The sequence below is a fragment of the Pseudophryne corroboree genome, chromosome 2 (genome assembly GCF_028390025.1).
Source record: "Pseudophryne corroboree isolate aPseCor3 chromosome 2, aPseCor3.hap2, whole genome shotgun sequence".
NCBI lineage: Eukaryota > Metazoa > Chordata > Amphibia > Anura > Myobatrachidae > Pseudophryne > Pseudophryne corroboree.
Window position 1 is genome coordinate 410723393 of NC_086445.1, and position 14517 is coordinate 410737909.

Here is a 14517-nt window from a genome sequence, read left to right on the forward strand (position 1 = left end):
AGGGTGTAGTATGGTGTGCAGGCGGCCGGGCTCCCGGCAACCAGCATACCGGCGCCAGGAGCCTGACCGCCGGCATACCGACAGCGTGGCGAGCGCAAATGAGCCCCTTGCGGGGTCGCTGCGCTCACCACGCTGCGGGCATGGTGTCGCGCTACGCGCGCCATGCTATTTATTCTCCCTCCAGGGAAGTCGTGGACCCCCATGAGGGAGAATATGTGTCGGTATGCCGGGTGTTGGGATTCCGGCGCCGGTATACTGTGCGCCGGGATCCCGACATTCAGCAACCAGAAGACCACCCGCTTTGTCTATAAATGTAATATGCATTGTATATTATGTATAGTGTTTTTATATATGTCTTGTGTTCTGGTTACCTAGGTAACCGCTACATGCCCTGCGTTCATCTCCCTGTGGGCGCCTTTCTGATGACATCACCCTCTGTACGGAAGCAGCCGTACAGTAATGAATGGCTACAGTCAGCGTGGTGCACGGAACGGAGGCAAGGGACACAGGTGAGGTAAGGCAGAGTGATTGGTGAAAGGGGGAAGGATCTTGGAGGGTATATATTGTAAGTTTGTGTGGGCTTGTACATCCCCGACGACGGGCTGCGGGCCGAAACAATTGTTGGATGATGCCTTGTGATTAAAGAAGCATTGAAAAGTCTCCAGAGTGCCGCCTGCTTTCCACTCTGTAATGGACGCATGTTCCTAAGGAGGGCACCGGAGCAGCTGCTACATAAGCCATGGGAGTGTCGGATGTATCATTAGTGATATATATATATATATATATATATATATATATAGTATATTCGTACAACCAGCACTCCTCGCTTCCTTAACGTCATGCAACCCGGTGCCCTCCGAAAAGATGCATATGAAGGTTTATAGAGGCGGCACTCACAGGTAAATAACCAAACGTAGTCCATATATAATTTCTACGTTTCGGTTTTATTGTATTGTATAAAACCGAAATGTAGAAATGATATATGGACTACGTTTGATTATTTACCTGTGAGTGCCGCCTCTATAAACCTATATATATATATATATATATATATATTGATGCCATGTTATAGAAGTGGTAGCAATATACGTGATGTTGTCGTTCATAATGATATTTCACGACCTACTTCTATAGAGACACCAACATTTCTAATAAGGAAACCGGGTAATTACAAGTGTACCGGTTGTGTAACTTGTCAGTACCTTGAAACGGAAGATTACATTACACATCCCCACACTGGCACCAAGATTAAAATTAGACAAGTGCTCACTTGTACAAGCAAATTTGTAGTATATTGTATCAAATGCCCTTGTGGGCTCTACTATATAGGGAAAACTACCTGCCTCTTTAAAGAACGGATGACCCAGCACAGGAGTGCTATTAAGCAAATACTGGAGGGTAAACAAGTCGAGCAGCCGGTAGCTAAACAATTTAATTATATCATCATAGCCTTGCTACCTTACGGTACAAAATGCTGGAACAAGTCCCTTTATCCAAACGTGGAGGTGACAGACAAAAAATTTTGTTACAAAAAGAGGCCCGCTGGATATACCGGCTTAATACGGTGGCTCCAAACGGCCTCAATGAAACATTGTCGCTTACTGTTTCCTATAATGTATCATGTTACAAAATTGCTAGTGTAGAACATTCTTTGTAAACAAGAAATATTAGTAGTAGGATTAAGGTACTCATATATAGGAATTTATGTTAAGTCTCCTCCACAACTAATTATTAAGTATATTCCTGGCTTTGGTAATCCATAGGAAGTTATTTAATAGTACAGATAGTTTACATCAAGGTTTCATGGAAACAGTATTTTCGGAACTGCAAGTGTATCTGTTATGTAGTAATGTTGCTATGGTGACGGGTTGTTCACTGGCCGGGATACATCATCACATTGACTTTTTTGTCTCTAAGTGATGATGAAACCGGAAGGAAGTCCTGCAGGGGATCCGGGGACAATGCACGTGGTGGAAGTTTAGAGAATAAAGGTAAGATTGTTTTGTATCACTTGTTGTAACTTCTGATGACGGTTAATTAAAACCAAAACGATAAGTCAACGCAAAACCGAGTGATCTCAGTTTTTGCATACATAGAAATCCGAGTGTGCCGCCTATCCATGTATCTACATTGTATCTATATATATATATATATATATATATATATATACACACACACACACACACACACACACACACACACACACACACACACACACAAAGGCAGCACACCAATAGCTAAATTTAACATTACCCATTTAACATTACCCAGTGCCCTCCTAGGTGTCCTCGGTCAGTCCCCAACATACAATGCAATGAAAGCGTCACTTGGAATTGAGGACGCAGACACAGGCAGAGCTTATCAATGTTTCTCATACGTCCTAGAGGATGCTGGGGACTCCAAAAGGACCATGGGGTATAGACGGGATCCGCAGGAGACATGGGCACTTTAAGACTTTAAATGGGCGTGAACTGGCTCCTCCCTCTATGCCCCTCCTCCAGACCTCAGTTAGATTCTGTGCCCAGTGGAGACTGGTTGCACACTAGGGGAGCTCTACAGAGTTTCTCTAGAAAAGACTTTTGTTAGGTTTATTTTTTTCAGGGAGCACTGCTGGCAACAGGCTCCCTGCTTCGTGGGACTGAGGGGAGAGAAGCAGACCTACTTCTGTGAGTTCAAAGGCTCTGCTTCTTAGGCTACTGGACACCATTAGCTCCAGAGGGTCTGATCACTTGGTGCGCCTAGCTGTTCGCCGCCGTCCCCCTCACAGAGCCTGAAGAGAGAACCCGGGTGAGTAAAGAAGCAAAGAAGACTTCAAAGGCGGCAGAAGACTTCAGATCTTCTGGAGGTACCGCGCAGCGGTAGCAGTGCGCGCCATTGCTCCCTTACACAAGCGGCACTACATGGGTGCAGGGCGCAGGGGGGGGCGCCCTGGGCAGCAATAAAACCTCATATTTAACCTGGCTATATGTATATACATTGCCTAGGCAATGTATAGGGACCCCTGCCAGTATAAAAAAACGCGGGACCGAAGCGCTCCATATAGGGGGCGGGGCTTCCTCCTCAGCACAAACCAGCGCCATTTTCTCAACAGCACAGCTGCAGAGACGCTGCTCCTGGCCCTTCACTGCTACCACAAGTAACAGGGTGAACAAAACGAGGGGGGGCACGGCAATTTGGTATTGATTACTATATATAAAAATCGCTTACAGGTCTGGGGCATTGGTTAATTCCTTTAGACCGGTGGGGTGCTGGGTGTGAGCTGGCAAACTCCCTTTCTGTCTCTCTGAAGGACCATACTGTGGGTCTGTCCCCTATAGCCCACTGTGTTTGGGGGTGTCAGTACGTGTGTGTCGACATGTCTGAAATTGAATGCTTTTCCCAGGAGGAGGCTGGTGAGGGAGCTGAACAGAATGTGGGAGTGACTCCGTCGGCACCGCCGACTGCTGATTGGGTAGATATGTGGAAAGTTTTAAATGCAAGTGTGGCTTTACTGCATAAGAGGTTAGACAATTCTGAGTCTCAGAACCAAGCATGGAGACAATCCATGGGTGATGTTTTATCACAGTGTCAGGCCCCCTGAGGGTCTCAGAAACGTCCATTTACCCAGGTAGCAAACACAGATACCGTCCGACACGTATTCCGACTCCAGTGTCGACTATAATGATGCCAAGTTACATCCTAAAGTGGCTAAGAGTATTCAGTACATGATTGTGGCTATTAAAGATGTGTTGCATATCACAGAAGACCCCACTGTCCCTGACACAAGGGTCTGTATGTTTAAGGGAAAGAAACCTGAGGTAATGTTTCCTCCCTCTCATGAATTGAACGCTCTTTTTGAAAAGGCTTGGGAGTCTCCTGACAAGAGACTGCAGATTCCCAGGAGAATTGCTATGGCGTATCCTTTCCCCTCGCCGGATAGATTACGGTGGGAATCATCACCCACAGTGGACAAAGCCCTGGCGTGTTTGTCCAAGAAGGTGGCGCTACCGTCCCCTGACACGGCAGCCCTTAAGGATCCTGCGGATCGTAAACAGGAAACTACCTTAAAACCTATTTATGTTACTACCGGTACGCTACTCATGCCGGCCGTGGCATCGGCATGGGTGAGTAGCGCTATTGAAAAGTGGGCAGATAACTTGTTATCTTACATAGACACCCTGGATAGGGACAGCGTAGTTTTGACCCTGGGTCACATCAGGGATGCAGCGGTTTATCTAAGGGAGGCTGCGAGGGATATTGGCCTCATGGGATCAAGGACCAATGCCATGGCAATCTCGGCTAGGAGGGCGTTGTGGACTCATCAATGGAATGGTGATGCTGACTCTAAGAAGGCTATAGAGGCTCTGCTTTACAAAGGTGAAGTTTTGTTTGGTGAGGGCCTCGCGGACCTGGTTTCCACAGCTACCGCGGGTAAGTCTTCCTTTTTGCCTTTTGTCCCTCCACAGCAAAAGAAAACACCTCAATACCAGATGCAGTCCTTTCGGTTGCATAAGTTCAGGAAAGGACGTGGTTTTTCCTTCCTCGCGGCCAGAGGTAAGGGAAGAGGTAAAAGATCCCCGGCTGGGGCAAGCTCCCAGGAACAGAAGTCCTCCCCAGCTTCAACCAAGTCCACCGCATGACGCTGGGGCTCCGCTGCGGGAGTCCGCACCGGTGGGGGCACGTCTTCAACTCTTCAGTCAGGTCTGGGTTCGCTCGGACCTAGATCCTTGGGTGCTGGATATTGTGACCCAAGGACACAAGCTGGAATTCCAAGACGTGCCTCCGCACCGATTTTTCAAATCGGCCTTACCAGTTTCTCTTCCAGAGAGAGAGGTAGTATGTGCTACAATACAAAAGCTGTGTCAACAGCAAGTCATTGTCACGGTACCCCCGTCACAACGGGGAGATGGGTTTTATTCAACCCTGTTTGTAGTCCCAAAGCCGGATGGCTCGGTCAGTCCGATTCTGAACTTAAAATCCCTCAACCTTTATTTAAAAAAATTCAAATTTAAGATGGAATCTCTCCGAGCAGTGATCTCCAGTCTGGAAGGGGGGGATTTTATGCTGTCGGTCGACATAAAGGATGCGTACCTACATGTCCCCATATATCCTCCTCATCAGGCGTACCTGAGGTTCGCTGTTCAGGATTGTCACTACCAATTTCAGACGTTGCCGTTTGGTCTTTCCACGGCCCCGAGGATTTTCACCAAGGTAATGGCGGAAATGATGGTGCTCCTGCGCAAGCAAGGGGTCACAATTATCCCGTACTTGGACGATCTCCTGATAAAGGCGAGATCACGGGAGCAGTTACTGAAAAGCGTTGCGCTCTCCCTACAGGTGCTGCAACAGCATGGCTGGCTCCTAAATTTACAAAAGTCGCAGTTGATTCCGACAACTCGGCTATCGTTTTTGGGCATGATTCTGGACACCGACCTGCAGAGGATCTTTCTCCCGTTGGGAAAAGCTCAGGAAATCCAGAACACGGTCAAGGAACTTCTGAAACTGCCAAGAGTGTCGATTCATCACTGCACTCGAGTGCTGGGAAAAATGGTGGCGGCCTACGAGGCCATTCCGTTTGGCAGGTTCCATGCAAGAACGTTTCAGTGGGACCTGCTGGACAAGTGGCCCGGGTCTCATCTGCAGATGCACCGGAAGATAAGCCTGTCCCCCAGGGCCAGGGTTTCTCTCCTGTGGTGGCTCCAAAGTTCTCACCTTCTAGAGCAGGATTGGGGAACCTTCGGCCCTCCAGCTGTTGTTGAACTACACATCCCAGCATGCCTTGCAACAGTTTTTGCATGGCTAAATAGCAAAACTGTAGCAAGGCATGCTGGTATGTGTAGTTCAACAACAGCTGGAGGGCCAAAGGTTCCCCATCCCTGTTCTAGAGGGTCGCAGGTTCGGAATCCAAGAATGGATTCTGGTGACCACGAACGCGAGTCTCCGAGGTTGGGGAGCAGTCACACAGGGACAAAATTTCCAGGGAAAATGGTCAAGCCAGGAAGCTTGTCTGCACATAGACGTGCTGGAGTTAAGGGCCATCTACAACGGCCTGCGGCAGGCGGAACATCTTCTTCGCGACCTGCCCGTCCTGATTCAGTCGGACAACATCACAGCCGTGGCGCACGGAAACCGCCAGGGCAGAACGAAGAGCAGAGTGGCAAAGGCGGAGGCCACCAAGATTCTTCGCTGGGCGGAAAAACATGCAAGCGCTTTGTCAGCGGTCTTCATTCCAGGAGTGGACAACTGGGAAGCAGACTTCCTCAGCAGACACGATCTCCATCCAGGAGAGTGGGGTCTTCATCAAGAGGTCTTTGCAGAAGTGACAAGTCGTTGGGGACTTCCTCAAATAGACATGATGGCGTCTCGCCTCAACTAGAAGCTTCGGACATATTGTTCCAGGTCGAGGGACCCTCAAGCAATAGCAGTGGACGCACTAGTGACACCGTGGGTGTTTCAGTCGGTCTATGTGTTCCCTCCGCTTCCACTCATCCCAAAGGTATTAAGAATCATAAGAAGAACAAGGGTTCGGATTGGCCACGGAGGGCCTGGTATCCGGATCTTCAGGAATTACTCACAGGAGATCCCTGGCCTCTTCCTCTCAGAGAGGATCTGTTACACCAAGGGCCGTGTGTGTTCCAGGACTTACCGCGGTTGCACGACAAATCCTAGCTAGGAAGGGTATTCCCGGGAAAGTCATCCCCACTCTACTCAAAGCTAGAAAGGAGGTAACGGCAAAGCATTATCACCGTATTTGGAGAAAATATGTGTCTTGGTGTGAATCCAAGAAGGCTCCTACAGTAGAATTTCAGCTGGGGCGTTTTCTCCACTTTTTGCAAGCAGGTGTGGATGCGGGCCTGAAGTTAGGCTTAATTAAAGTGCAGGTGTCGGCCTTATCAATTTTCTTTCAAAGGGAATTAGCCTCACTTCCAGAAGTGCAGACTTTCGTGAAAGGCGTGCTACACATCCAACCTCCGTTTGTGCCCCCTGTGGCACCGTGGGACCTTAATGTGGTGTTACAGTTCCTTGCGTCACATTGGTTTGAACCTTTACAAAAGGTAGAGTTTAAATTTCTCACTTGGAAGGTGGTCATGCTATTGGCCTTGGCGTCCACAAGGCGGGTGTCTGAATTGGCGGCTTTGTCTCACAAAAGCCCCTATCTGATTTTCCATGAGGATAGAGCAGAGTTGAGAACTCGTCAACAATTTCTACCAAAGGTGGTTTCTTCGTTTCACATGAACCAACCTATTGTGGTGCCTGTGGCTCCTGAAGCCTTGGCTGATTCCAAGTCTCTTGATGTGGTCAGAGCTTTGAAAATTTATGTAGCCAGAACGGATCGGGTTAGGAAGACAGAGGCGCTGTTTGTCCTGTATGCGGCCAACAAGGTTGACGCTCCTACTTCTAAGCAGACTATTGCACGCTGGATCTGTAATACGATTCAGCAGGCTCATTCTACGGCTGGTTTGCCGTTACCGAAATCAGTGAAAGCCCATTCCACCAGGAAGGTGGGCTCGTCTTGGGCGGCTGCCGAGGTGTCTCGGCTTTACAGCTTTGCCGAGCAGCTACTTGGTCGGGGTCAAACACTTTTGCAAAGTTCTACAAGTTTGATACCCTGGCTGATGAGGACCTCCTGTTTGCTCAATCGGTGCTGCAGAGTCATCTGCACTCTCCCGCCCGGTTTGGCGCTTTGGTATAAACCCCATGGTCCTTTTGGAGTCCCCAGCATCCTCTAGGACGTATGAGAAAATAGGATTTTAATACCTACCGGTAAATCCTTTTCTCTTAGTCCATAGAGGATGCTGGGCGCCCGTCCCAGTGCGGACTCTATCTGCAGTAATTGTATATAGTTATTGCTTATGTTACACAAAGGTTGTGTTTTGGTAAAGGTCAGCCTGTTGCTGATCTCGTTGGTTCACGCTGTTAACTGGTTTTAGTGAAATGCCATGTTGTACGGTGTGTTGTGGTGTGAGCTGGTATGTATCTCACCCTTAGTTTAACAAAATCCTTTCCCTCGAAATGTCCATCTCCTCTGGGCACAGTTCCTATAACTGAGGTCTGGAGGAGGGGCATAGAGGGAGGAGCCAGTTCACGCCCATTCAAAGTCTTAAAGTGCCCATGTCTCCTGCGGATCCCGTCTATACCCCATGGTCCTTTTGGAGTCCCCAGCATCCTCTACGGACTAAGAGAAAAGGATTTACCGGTAGGTATTAAAATCCTATTTTCGAGACTTTAATGTCTTGTCATCAGTACCCTAATGACGAAACATTAAAGTCTCGAAAACGTTGATAAGATCTACCTGTGTCTGCGTCTTCAATCCCAAATGACGCCTTCATTGCATTGTGTGTGTGTGTGTGTGTGTGTGTGTGTATGTTTTATTTGGAGTGCCTCACCATCGTCTATATCATTCCATCATTTGTTTGGGCACCCAGACAAGTATATGTCGCATAAGTGGCTGTGCTGGACCTGCCCGTATATATCTATAAATCCCAGTAATACGGCACTCCCTTTGGGTAAATAGTACTTAGCTGGTTGCCTACTTGTAATTCAAAACATATTCCTCCATGGAAGCGGCACTCTGGCAAAAGTCATAAACTCAACAAAACTATATGAGACAACGTCTCAATGCCTACACTATTTTATTCGGATGGCCTGATGAAAATAGGCATTGAATAGCTTTTTTAAAATTTATTTTTCTTTTCAAGTGTAACAAGTGTAGTCTGTATACCAGCATTCCACATAATCGAGGTTTAGAAGCAGTCAAAACATTAATAGAAGGAAATTCTAATTACACTGGTCCTGCGGTAGAGTTTTTTATTTCTCTACTAAAACTCACGTTATATAGAAACAATTTTTTATTTAACAATGAATTTTTTGAACAAATAAGAGGCTGTGCGATGGGGTCTTGTGCCGCACCGGCATACGCAAATTCATTTATGTTCGATATAGAAAATGATCTGATTTTGTCTAATACCAACTTTAAATCCAATATCGCTATGCATACACGCTACATAGATGATGTGTTTATATTGTGGACTGGCTCAAAAGAAGCCTTTATAGATATGATGGAGCAAGTGAACACAATGGATGAATCCATTAAATTCACATTCGACATACAAGCTGAGAACATACACTTTTTAGATGTAAATGTGAGCAAACTTGACGGTAAGCTGGTTACCTCTATTATTCATAAACCTACAGATGCCAATAGTCTGTTACTATCCTCACGTCACCACCCGAAATCTCTAAAAAATGGGCTCCCCTACTCTCAGTACCTTAGAGTACGTAGAATCTGTAGTGATTCCAGAGAAGAATCTAAGCAAATGGATTCCATGACCCAAAGATTCTTGGAGCGGTGGTATAGCAATAATCTGCTTCAAACAGCTGGGGCAAGAGCTATGCTAGAACCTAAGATACCAGCGGAAAAGGCTAGTAACAAAAAATCATTGGATAATGCAGTTATATGCGTTTCCACATATACTACAGCTAGTCAGAAGCTCACTCAGACGGCCAAAAGGATATGGCCGGTAATACAAGCAGACCCTGACCTCTCCAGTATCAAATCTAGCAGGTTCCTTCCTTGTTATAAAAGGGGTAGCAATATAAGGGATTTGGTTGTTCACAATGACATATCTCAATTGGGTGACACAGATTGTGGTACTTTTTTGAAAAGGAAGCCAGGTAAATGCACTGGCTGTACCACATGCCTGTATCTGGAGACAGGTGACTACATACTACATCCTCAAACAGGTATTAAAATTAATATTCAGCAGGTACTTACCTGCACGAGTAAGTTTGTAATTTACTGTATAAAATGCCCATGTGGTCTGTATTATATCGGAAAGACCACATGTCTTTTCAAAGAACGTATGTCCCAGCACAGAAGCGCCATCAAACAGATCTTGGAAGGCAAAAATATAGATCAGCCCGTAGCTAAACATTTTAAGTCGCACAATCACACGTTGGCAGCTTTGCGCTATAAGATATTGGAACAAGTCCCTTTCTCTAAACGAGGGGGAGATAGACATAAGGTTTTGTGGCAGAAGGAGGCACGGTGGATACACCGGCTTAACACCGTGGCTCCATATGGTCTCAATGAAACTTTATCTCTGGTCAGTTTCTTGTGAGTCAGCGGCTAGTGTGATCCTTCGTACATGTAACTTCTCTAATCGGTTATGAATGCATTATGTGGATTAACATGAATTTCAACCAGTTACCATGGATTTGTGAGATTGTATTGTAAATATATTCTGATTAGTTATTATGTGGAAACAATGCATTCCCTTGTTACTGTGTTGCCATGTTGTCATGTTACTATGGTGATGGTTTAATCACAATCCGGTACACGTCATCTCTCTGTCAGCGTTGTCTCTGGATGATGACGAAACCGGAAGTCAGTGCGAACGGAGGACACTGCATGTGGTGGTCATAGTTATGTATAAAGGTAAGATTGTTCACTTTTGTAAATTGTTACTTCTGAAGACGGTTAATAAACCGAAACGTTAAGTACACAAGGAGGAGTCATCTCTTTACTTGTTTATTCAGAAATCCGTGAGTGCCGCCTGTTACAATATCCTACATTGCTGCAAATGCTGTGGAGGGCACCCGATGAGCTGATAATTCAAAGTTACACAGAGTGCCGAGCGCCATTGTCATATATATATATATATATATATATATATATATATATATACTTACACATATGGATAGATAGATAGATAGATAGATAGATAGATAGATAGATAGATAGATAGATAGATATATAGATAGATAGAAATAAATGTAGAATCTGTGGGAATAGCTATATATACCAATGTTTGTTGTACGAAAAATAAGTCACCACTCTTATGGTTGTAATTTTTTATATAGAAATATTTAATTCTTACAATAACTGTACAACACACTACTGTTAATATTACATATAATTATTTTCATAAAAATCTCAACATAAAAATCAAAAAGTGCATGTGTTTAATCTAATCTTTAGTCCTTTCTCCCCAAAAAGGGCAATATGAATCCTTTGCAGTATGACAGACATTTCATATAATGCATATTCGTTTATACAAATATACCAGGTTGGTATATTGGGATCATTTACAACAGGTAAAATGAATATGACACAGTGTCAGAAGCACTTGTACATCTGTATGATATCTTGATGTCTACGCCAGCCCTCCTTCAACTAATAGCCAGATATGTGGGGGGCTATTCAAAATGTTTTAGAGGCGGGGAATACTAATGGGCGTCTATCGGAGCTATTCAAATGTTGCTCCGATCAGATGCCCATTAGCCGTAGCAGTCACATTTGCAGTCACGCTTGCAGCCCCAGAGTGTGAGAAGTCGGCTGTTTGGGCAACCAAACAGGACTTTATCCCGTCGTACCCATTCGTTTTGGCAGGTTTTGCTGCTTTATGCAGCTAAGCCCTGTCAAACTGGGCACATCAATCGCGATAATTAAAGGGCACCCAGAACAACTGAATAGCAACAATAGGCGCCATTTAATTATCGCCAAAGAACGAACATTTGAATAGCCCCCATGCTGCCTTTGTGCATGAAAATCACAGCTTGGTAAGCACACAATGAATCTAATGATTTGTATGATATTAGGCACAACCAGGTACTTGCAATTCACAATGGGGAAAAGATGGTGGAGTTTTGAGGTTCGCATTTCTAAGAGCATAATGGAGATTGAATGGAAGTTGATTTTATTGGGAAATTCCCCAAAGCTTGAGGCAGTAGAAAACACTTGGCGAGTCGTTATGTTCCCAGTAAACTAATGCAATAACCAGCCTTAAGGCGACAAGTGAGGCATGTATAGGAGTTACTCAGCCACCTGCGACTGGCCACAAGATTGTACACATGTATGGACTCAGAGATGGATGCCATATGCTGTGTCTAAATATGCTAATGCTGCAGGTGGTGTCTTTGGTGAATTGGCGCCACCTGCCAGTTTCTGTGATCTACTGCTGCGTCCAAGGACAATGCATGAGATCATCTGCGAAAACATTGGTAATCTGAGTAACCCTCCAATTACGCTGGATAGCCATGTTTTCACTCTGCCTGGGCCAGGAAATCTATGTCGGAAGACGCAGACCCTGGCCGAGGCAAGCCTACAAAATGGGGTAAAACTCACCAAATTTGCAGACCGGTTCCCATTGCCGCCTATGCTCTGCCCCCCCTCCCCAACGGCTACAACATGTCAGTCATGCTGCAGCTTGGGTGAACTGCGAGTTACAACAGGAAGTGGTTACAATACCGCTAGTCGGGATCCCGGGGGTCACAATGCCGACACCAGAATCCATACTAGCGGTGAAACACCGGCGCCGGAATACCGGCGCTACAGGCTTCTCTCCTTCTGTGGGTGTACACGACACCCATAGAGGGAGAATATATCCTGCATATCGTGCCTGCAGCATGGCGAGTGCAGCGAGCCTGTATGGGGGTTTCTAGCGCTCGCACGGCTGCTAGCATACTGGTCGCCGGTATTTCATACTGAACCCATTACAACACAGAATCCATTTTGCACAAGCACCGAACAGGTCCTGCACATGCACAGTCTTCCCATCATCGGAGTAGTACACATCAGGTTTGTGTAGTACTCTGAACCAGGCCCTCAGTAGGTCTGAAGGTATTCAGGTACAAATACATTACAGTGATGTACACTTGGAGCTCTGCATTTACATGCTATAAAGCACTCCACTGAGGGTTCTATACACACAAAGCTACATAGTGAGGGTGCATTTCCTCTTTATAACACAAGTCTAAGGCAGCATGGACGCTGAATGCTATCAGAGGGGAAACAATATGTAGATTATTGCACTAAGCCAATCCAATGTGTAACTGTTTAGTAGTTATGTATTTGTGCACTTTTACATCTGTGTTAATAAATACAAAAAATACTATAGGCATAGGCCTTGATTTAGCTCTGAAAATCATTTATATTGAAATATTTTACACATTGATGAAATTCGTACCAAAACTTAAGGGTAAATTGTGCCACTTCATATGTTTGAGGTTTTTTTAGGTCAGATAATTTTCAAAAATATCACTTCAGTAAATATTGACTATGCAATTTACAGCAGGCTGGTAGATTTCCCTTCTATACCTTCATCTTTCTGCTCTATGACACACAGCATGCTGGTAGATTTCTCTCCTATACCTCCATCTTTCTGCTCTATGACACACAGAATGCTGGTATATTTCCCTCCTATACTGCCATCTTTCTGCTCTATGACACACAGCAGGCTGGTAGATTTCCCCCTATACCGCCATCTTTCTGCTCTATGACACACAGAATGCTGGTAGATTTCCCTCCTATACCGCCATCTTTCTGCTCTATGACACACAGAATGCTGGTAGATTTCCCTCCTATACTGCCATCTTTCTGCTCTATGACACACAGAATGCTGGTAGATTTCCCTCCTATACCGCCATCTTTCTGCTCTATGACACACAGAATGCTGGTAGATTTCCCTCCTATACTGCCATCTTTCTGCTCTATGACACACAGAATGCTGGTAGATTTCCCTCCTATACCGCCATCTTTCTGCTCTATGACACACAGCAGGCTGGTAGATTTCCCTCCTATACTGCCATCTTTCTGCTCTATGACACACAGCAGGCTGGTAGATTTCCCCCTATACCGCCATCTTTCTGCTCTATGACACACAGAATGCTGGTAGATTTCCCTCCTATACCGCCATCTTTCTGCTCTATGACACACAGAATGCTGGTAGATTTCCCTCCTATACTGCCATCTTTCTGCTCTATGACACACAGAATGCTGGTAGATTTCCCTCCTATACCGCCATCTTTCTGCTCTATGACACACAGAATGCTGGTAGATTTCCCTCCTATACCGCCATCTTTCTGCTCTATGACACACAGAATGCTGGTAGATTTCCCTCCTATACCGCCATCTTTCTGCTTTATGACACACAGAATGCTGGTAGATTTCCCTCCTATACTGCCATCTTTCTGCTCTATGACACACAGAATGCTGGTAGATTTCCCTCCTATACTGCCATCTTTCTGCTCTATGACACACAGCAGGCTGGTATATTTCCCTCCTATACCGCCATCTTTCTGCTCTATGACACACAGAATGCTGGTAGATTTCCCTCCTATACTGCCATCTTTCTGCTCTATGACACACAGAATGCTGGTAGATTTCCCTCCTATACTGCCATCTTTCTGCTCTATGACACACAGAATGCTGGTAGATTTCCCTCCTATACTGCCATCTTTCTGCTCTATGACACACAGAATGCTGGTAGATTTCCCTCCTATACCGCCATCTTTCTGCTCTATGACACACAGAATGCTGGTAGATTTCCCTCCTATACTGCCATCTTTCTGCTCTATGACACACAGCAGGCTGGTATATTTCCCTCCTATACCGCCATCTTTCTGCTCTATGACACACAGAATGCTGGTAGATTTCCCTCCTATACTGCCATCTTTCTGCTCTATGACACACAGAATGCTGGTAGATTTCCCTCCTATACTGCCATCTTTCTGCTCTATGACACACAGCAGGCTGGT

The 14517-nt window shown here is 45.6% G+C and overlaps 1 long non-coding RNA gene across 1 annotated transcript; it reads left to right on the top strand.

The window, feature by feature from the left end:
• Positions 1-380: 380 nt before the first annotated feature.
• Positions 381-10418, top strand: LOC135050845 (uncharacterized). The gene is made up of 3 exons (XR_010241870.1): positions 381-509; positions 1918-1991; positions 10337-10418. It is a non-coding gene; the product is annotated as an uncharacterized LOC135050845 (long non-coding RNA).
• Positions 10419-14517: the final 4099 nt, after the last annotated feature.